Source organism: Elgaria multicarinata, chromosome 3 (genome assembly GCF_023053635.1).
Source record: "Elgaria multicarinata webbii isolate HBS135686 ecotype San Diego chromosome 3, rElgMul1.1.pri, whole genome shotgun sequence".
NCBI classification, from domain to species: domain Eukaryota; kingdom Metazoa; phylum Chordata; class Lepidosauria; order Squamata; family Anguidae; genus Elgaria; species Elgaria multicarinata.
The window spans coordinates 134,838,009-134,846,684 of record NC_086173.1 but is presented as its reverse complement, the minus strand read 5'-3'; positions in this window follow the sequence as shown (position 1 = coordinate 134,846,684).

Genomic DNA, 8,676 nt, shown 5'->3' with positions numbered 1-8,676 from the left:
ATGGATTTTCCTCTCTAGACTACAGAGAGCAGGCAGCAATACTGCAGGAAAGATAGAAAGAAAACAGGTGTACAGGCCAACAGGCCCTTTCTGCTTCTAGCTAGGCTCACCACAAAGCTCCTACTGCCCCATAGTGATACATATTTACAGTCTTTTCTCTAAAATACACTTGCTCTCATGATTTTGGAGGGAAAAACAGAATTTTACTTCCAAGGTTTTGAACAGAGATATTCATTGTAAGACAGTGAAGATCTACCACATGCACGTTAAGAACATAAGACCAGAAGAGTCTTGCTGGATCAGACCAAAGGCCTATCTAGTCAAGCATTCTGTTCCCACAGTGGCCAATGAGATACCCATAGAAAGCCCACAAGCAGGATAGGAACATAATTATAGTGCTCCTGTTCATGTCCTCCTGGTCATGTTCTCTGAATCTCTCCTCCATGAATTTGTCTAATCCCCCTTTCAAGCTGTCTTAGTTGGTGACCATCACTTCAACTTGTGATAGTGAATTCCATAGTTTTTAATATTCTAATGTAGGGCTGCCTTTAAAGGCAGTCTGGAGACTTCAGCTGTTGCAAAATTCAGCTGCTTGCTGGTAGTCCTGGATCTCCCTGTAAAAAAAATAATATGTGCAGATGTCTTGAAGTTTGTATGTGTTTCAGGCCCATGTAGGAACACATTTAACTTGGATAGATATGGCTATTCTGGTGCATAAATTATGTCACCACCATTTTCCAATATGGCTGACATGAAAATGGGGAGAAACAATAACCTATGAATGAATGCATGCATGTAGAAAGCTAATTTTGGTGGCAAAATTTAGGGTTTTCTAGTCAAGATGGGTAGAGGGACTATCGCTAGTTAGTATTACTGCCCGCATGGTCTAGTAGATATAGGGTGACCATATGAAAAGGAGGACAGTGCTCCTGTATCTAACAGTAATGTAGAAAAGGGAATTGCAGCAGGTGTCAATTGAAGTGGGTGAAATTCCCTCTTCATCACAACAGTTAAAGCTGCAGAAGCCCTGCCCTCTTTTGTATCTGGCCACTCTACTATAGCTAGTGTAGCTTTAACTGTTGTGATGAAGAGGGAATTTCACCCACTTCAATTGACACCTGCTGCAATTCCCTTTTCTACATTACTGTTAAAGATACAGGAGCCCTGTCCTCCTTTTCATATGGTCGCCCTAAGTAGATAGCATGCTGGACTTAGCAACAGTAATACATGGATCCAAATCCCCAACTCAACAGGATTGTTGTATGGATAAAAGGGCATTAGTTGGTCCACTTAACATGATTCTAATCCCTCATCATGGCTAAGACATAACTGTTAAATGTGCTAAAATATATTTCATTAACGGAGCAATCCTATGCAGATTTAGATAGAAAAAGAGTCCTACTTACAGCATGCCTCAGTTAGCCATGCAGCCTGGGGCATGCTGGGAATTGTAGGCCTTTTCTCTGATTAAAACTGCATAGGGTTGTGCCCTAAGGTAACTATTTTCTCTAGTGATGTGCATTCCTCACTCCCCTGTTGGCTATGAATTACAAGTAGTGATGCCAAAACTCTTGATTAACTGGATTGGGATATAAATGTGTCTAGCTCTTAGTGCTTGGAACAATACAAACCAAACATTATTTCCCTGAAATGTAATTTACACTTTGGAATGCAAAATGACCACATGCACATGCACAGAGAGCAGGTTTTCCCCAATCTTAAGTCCATTTTAGTCAAAGGTGATAGCAGATCCAATGGCACTGGTGACGGTAGCAGTCTCACCCATTTGATGGATGACACCCTAGAACAAGAACCTTCTGTTTCATGTCTTCTGTTTCAGGCTAAAACTTGTTTGTTCCAGCAGGCCTTTGGAGAATAATCTGGCCCTCCATCTATGTTAATGACTTATAATTTTGTTCTGTATTTTAAACTTTTTTTTTAATGTGTGTTTTAAACTTCGTAAGGCCACCTTGAGGCCCAGTATGTATTAGCTCAAGAAGTGTGAGTTACATCAGATCACTTATAACTGTAGCCCAAACAAAGGAAGGAAGGAAAGGAACCTCTCATGCAAGCACTAAGTCATTACTGACTCTTGGAGGGACGCCAGCTTTCGCTGACATTTTCTCGGCAGGCCTTATAGCGGGGTGGTTTGCCGTTGCCTTCCCCGGCCGTTATTACCTTTCCCCCAGCTAACTGAGTACTCATTTTACCGACCTCGGGAGGATGGAAGGCTGAGTTGACCCGAGCCGGCTGCCTGAAACCAGCTTCCGCTGGGATCGAACTCAGGCCGTGGGGAAACTCTTCAGCATTTCTAGTTCACAGTAGAATTAGGAAGTCAGGGGATGGATGGCAGGACTTGTCAATTTGAAGTCTAGGCTGGAAAACCACCAACCCCAACCCCCCCACCAACAATGGGGGATACTAACCCTGGGCCAAGATGCAGCTTTCAGGAAAGAAGGCTGATTAATCGTCAACAGCAGGTAAGGAGTTAAGTAGTCAAGTTCTGAGCACACACTATCAGCAGCTCCTGGCCTTCCTGGCCTGGTTAGATAAATGCTGACCATGCAGGAGGAAAAAAAAGTGGGACATTAGCTTGAAATATATCTCATTATTCATTAAGAACAGAGCAGAAGTTTGATGTTAAAAGTGCCTGACTAATAATAAAGAGAAGTGTTATGGGCAGTGAAGATTCCTATTACAAGCTTTGTAATATTCACAAACTTTGTCAGCATCTCTCGTTTCTCTCTGATATCACTTCTGCTCATGAGCAAACATTTTTATTGCTGAACCATAAAGAGTACAATGTGGAAGTCTCAATTGATGCCTTATCATCCCCACTGCCACACACACACACACACACACACACACACACACACACAAACATCCTTTGAACAGCCATTTCTCATAATGGAAATGGCACACAAGGCAATATATCTATCAACTCTGGCTGGCATCCACCACGCTCATGCAACTTTTATGTTGATTATATAAATTATGTGTTAATGAAATGCAAATTGGCTCTTGAAATCCAGTTCATTATGGTATGTTTCCAGTACAGCCCTCGGCAAGAAAATGCTGCTGCACTGTTATAGAGGAACCATGGAATGAGTCATGATGCCAACCAACACAGGAGTAACATCTGATTATTGGGCCTTGAGTGTGGTAAAGGAACAAGATTTATATCAACGGAAGAACATGGTTAGTGTTTTCTGCAAAACAACTACTAGGATCATCCTGCCGTATAAAGTTTAGAGATCCAATTACTACAGTAAATACAGGATGATATACATTATTGTTAACTCATTAGGCTTTCGCTGCAATTGTCATCTCATCCTTCTGCCGATTCTGTTTCTGTACCTTTTATATATTTGGCATATTTATGAGGTGCTGTTGATTTAATTCTTTTGCTTGGAAGCAATTTTGCAGATGATAATTTCAGTTAAGGCGAGCCTACTCTACTACTTTGTGCGATATCAAATTTGTCTCCAAGAAACAAGTGAATTTATTACTTGCCAATGGAAGAAATGGTGAGGATTTTTTATTGTTCTATATTTATTTAAATTCATTTTAAAACATTTATACCCCACCTTTCTATTTACATAAATATTCACTTTGTTTCTTTCCTTCCAGCATCTCAGCTTTTGCATTTATTTTCACCCAGATTATTGCTGATGATGTCACATCCTGAATGATGTCAAGTTCTGAAAAGGAATGTGATGTCAGATTCTTCCAACCCCCTTCTTTTGCTTCACTCAGTATGAAGAAAAGAGTTTTGATATGTTTTACTTGGCCTAATAACATATTATCCTGTTGTTACCTCTGGAATACTTATTTAGTTTTCTTCTGAATTCTGCCATCTATGCAGGGAAATCAGAACAAGAAAATGATTTTCCCCTGTGTTACTTCCAAAATATTAAAAGGAAAGGAAAGAATATAAATGGAAAAGAAGAGAGTGTAGGGAAGAGAATAAGGAAGGGAAGGGAATAAAATATAATAAGTGGTTACAAACAAGCTTGTACACGATTATCCAACTATAAGTCCCATTGATTCCAGTGAAAATAATTCCTAAATAGCTGTGCAGAATTGCATGCTACATAATTAAAGGATCTTGCAATTATGATTTTAATTCCACATTGTGTGGTAACCAACCAAATAACAGATATTCTATTTATATGATGATGATGGTGGTGGTGGTGGTTTGGCCAGGAAACCCAATTAGAACAATTTATTTATTTATTTATTTATTACATTTTTATACCGCCCAATAGCCGAAGCTCTCTGGGTGGTTCACAAAAATTAAAACCATAATAAAACAACCAAAAGGTTAAAAACACAAATACAAAAGACAGTATAAAAAGCATGGATGGGGTTGCACTCTCCCTAAAGGATCGGGTCCGTAGTTTGGGGGTGCTCTTGGATCCAGAACTGTCACTTGAGGCACAGGTGAACTCAGTGGCAAAGAGCACCTTTTATCAGCTTAGGTTGATATACCAACTACGCCCTTATCTGGACAGAGATAGCCTAGCTACAGTTATCCATGCTCTGATAACCTCTTGCTTGGATTACTGCAATGCGTTATACGTGGGGCTGCCTTTGAAAACGGTCCGGAAGCTTCAGCTGGTACAAAATAGGGCAGCCCGTTTACTAACAGGGACTGGCCGGCGAGATCACATTACGCCAGTCCTTTTCCAGCTTCATTGGCTGCCAGTCCAGGTCCGGGCCCGATTCAAAGTGCTGGTATTGACATTTAAAGCCCTAAACAGTTTGGGGCCAGGTTATCTGAAGGAATGCCTCCTCCTATATGTACCTACCCGGACCTTAAGATCATCTACAGGAGCCCTTCTCCGTGAGCCCCTGCCAAAGGAAGTGAGGCACGTGGCTACTAGGAGGAGGGCTTTCTCCGCTGTGGCACCCCGGTTGTGGAACGAGCTCCCCAGAGAGGTCCGCCTGGCGCCTACACTGTACTGCTTTCGTCGCCAGCTGAAGACCTTTTTATTCACTCAGCATTTTAACACTTAATTTTAACTTAAATTTAAATTTTACTGTTTTAACTCTGTATTTTAATCTTATAATCAATTTTGCTGTGTGGTTTTATCCTGGTTGCGCTTTTTATACTGTATTTCGTAATTGTGTTTTAAACTTGTTGGATGTTTTTTGTGGTTTTAATTTTTGTGAACCGCCCAGAGAGCTTCGGCTATTGGGCGGTATAAAAATGTAATAAATAATAATAATAAAAAATAACCACACACATCACCACCCCCACCATCAGCACTCTCCCACTAAAAGTACACAAAATTTCTAGTTGGAGTTATAGAGGGAACCACATGTGTATTTAACTATGTATGTCTAATAATCCCCATCAAGGAAAGGATTTGGATTTATTATTATTATTATTGATTTTACTCCCACAGAAAATATGCCTGTGGGATTTTCTCCTTCATGTGCCAAAATAACTTGGCCAGCCTTAGGTCCTATGCACCTTCTCTTGCAGAGGGAGATACCATTTGCTGTTCTACCTCAGGCAGCAAACTGTCATGAGATGGTACTGAATTGTGAGGTGAAATTCTTTGTATTCACCTACAGGATTTTGCCCTGGGAAAATGATACACAGCTCACAATTACTCCTATTTGATTTCTTCTTCTTCTTCTTCCTTTTTTATTGTTTATTCGTTCAGTTGCTTCCGACTCTTCGTGACTTCACGGACCAGCCCACGCCAGAGCTTTCTGTTGGCTGTCGCCACCCCTAGCTCCCCCAAGGTCAAGTCTATTTATTTTTTATTATTATATTTATATTCCACCTTCTATCCATTGCAAGAAATCCAATACATGGTCGTCCTCATGGCTCCTCTCCTTTTTATCTTCATAACAACCCTGTGAGATAGGTTGGGCTGAGGGTCTTTGACTAGGCCAAAGCCATCCAGTGGACTTCATGGCTGAGTGGGAACTAGAATCCAGATCTCCCATGTCTGAGTCCAACCCTTTAATCACTGCATCACCACTATTGCTAGAAGCATTTTTACCCAACTCTTCAGATAAAAAGGATCCCACAGCAGTTTTCATACAATCAATAAAACAAGACTGTGCCTGCTTGCAGGCTTACAATCCAAAAGACAAAACACAACACAAAGGGATAAATGGGGCGGGGGAGAATGGAGGGGAGAGAAAACTCATGTACCAAGTCTTAAAGTTAAATAGTTGTTCTTATGATGTACAGTTGAATGGAAACTGTTGAGGGAGAGAAGGAACTAGAATGAAGCTAGTCTTCTACCAGAGCAGATGTCATGGCTCTGCTTTCCATCTCCTTCTGCTTGCAACCTGATGGAATGGCTGCTGCCTGGTGACAGCTGAGGGAGGAGCTGATTTTTCAGCATAGCTGATGGCCAGATGGGAGTCAAAGTGGGCCGTGTGTATAAGGATGTACAGATTTTGTAAAATCTGCTCCTTCTGCATTTCATGGATTGACAGGTGCCTTTTGTTCCACCATCTGCTTATTGACAGAGTCAGATTCCCCCCCCCCCTTCCCAAATTTGGACTTGTGAAAATGCCCAAATGCACATTTTCATGCTTTAGCCTATGGGGGAAATGCACATTTTTGCCTGATGTTTTCTTATTTTATGTATTTTTCTGCAACTAAATGTGCGTAAAATTCAAGGAAATAGAAAATAAAGTCTGCAGAATCTTTGCAACTTGTGAAAAACCAGTCCACTATGGAATCCATGGGTTGGAACCATTGAAACCCAAACTCATTAGATTCCATTGCAGATTTCTCTGATGTCCTTAAGTGCATAGTTGCCATGGCCAGTGGATCCCAATGCTGCTGAAGCAGTGCCATGTAGGAGCTCTGTTTCATTGCTATTTGGAAGAATTCCACTTTCCACTTCTTTCCAAAAAGAATATAAAAATACACATGAAATACTGCATATCAGTTTTGAAACATCAGGTGTCCAATTTTCAGCTTTTCTGCACCTTTTGAATTGATCCATCAAGGGGACCGAGAGGCCCTGGGGCACTGTTCCCTAGGTACGTTTTCACCAGGACGCAGAGACTGGTCACCTCTGTTAGTCATTTCTTCTGGCTTTTCGGGGGGATGTGGCCATACATCATTGCTGGCTGTATGCAAGTTATTGATGGCTTCTGCAGTATACTCTATTTATTGTTTAAAAATAAACTTTAGATATAAACTTCCTTGACAAATAAATCAAGGATTCCCCCCCCTTTTACACTCTCCCCCCTCCCCAGCTTCCCAAAAAAGAATGATGTTTTTGAATATAGGTTATATGAGTCATGGTTTGATCTCAGTTTTTAAATAAGTTTAAGCTAGGCCAAGGACAAGAAGTTTTGATTCTTCCACTTGCACCCTCCTTTGTGTTTAGTTACATATTGGTAGATGTTCAAGGACAATGCAAAATAGGATAAGGAAATTGCTCAAATACAAGAACATAAGAGCCCTGCTGGATCAGACCATGGGTACATCTAGTCCAGTATTCTGTTCACACAGTGGTCAACCAGCTGGTCACCAAGAAACCACAAGCAGGATCCAAGTGCAACAGCACCCTCTCACCTATGTTCCCCAGTAACTGGAGCACATAGGATTACTACCACTGATACGGGAGGCAGCAGCCATCAGGACTAGTAGCCACTGAGAGCCTTCTCCTAAAGGAATTTATCTAACTCCCTTTTAAAGCCATCCAAATTGGTGGCCGTGGTCCATCTATCCCAGTATTGTCGACACTGACTGGCATTGGCTCTCCAAGTTTTCAGGAAAGATTTTTTTCCCTACCTGGATATGCTGGAGATTGAACCTGGGACCTTCTGCATGCAAAGCACATACTCTACCAGTGAGCAGAATTTAGAATCACGATAAGAGGCATTCACCCAACACAACAAAAGGGTGGTAGCCACGTTGCAGCTTCCTTGCCTGAACTGTCCACACACAGAGACTGTTTTTAGCATCCCACCTACTCCCTGCTACCCTGAGCCTGCGAGACATAGATCTGAAACTAAAGAGAAACTTGTCCTGACATGCCTGCCAGAGTGAAGGCAGCCCAGGGATATCCCCAGAGAGCAATCGAGCCAGCTGCACTTAGCTACTGAAGAAGCATTTGACACTCCCATGCAGACGTACAAACACACAGCGGGCTGCAAGGACAGTTGATAGATCTTCCCCTTTCTCTTTTGCAGCCCCTGTCCAGTGAGGGCCATTTCTCATCCTCATTGACCTATCTGCACTCCTGGCATGGATATTCCTAAGACTTTTTGAAAGCAGCTTTCTCAGGATTTTGCAAAACGAATCATTGTTTTTTGGACTCTCCATTTAGAACGAACGGTTTTTATTTTATTTTTCTGGTACAGCTTGCATCCATTTACACGGAAGAGCCTCTTCCTCCCCACCTCCATTCCTAGCAAAGCACTTCAAGCCTTACGGAGACTCATTTCAGATTTCAAAGCCCCGGATTTGGCACGAGGGCTCCATCGGCCGCAGACAAACTCGTCTTACTGCTTGCTGAAACTGCTGATGCATAAGACAAGTGGGCAAAGGGAACCCACCAAGGTGCTACTTGGAGCTCATTTGCAGCTGCAGGTAAAAGTCATGTGTATGTCTAGCGGGACATGAGCTTCCCTCTACTTTGGAAGTTGGTAGTTCAAATTGGCAGAAGCAGCATCAAAGCAGGTGTG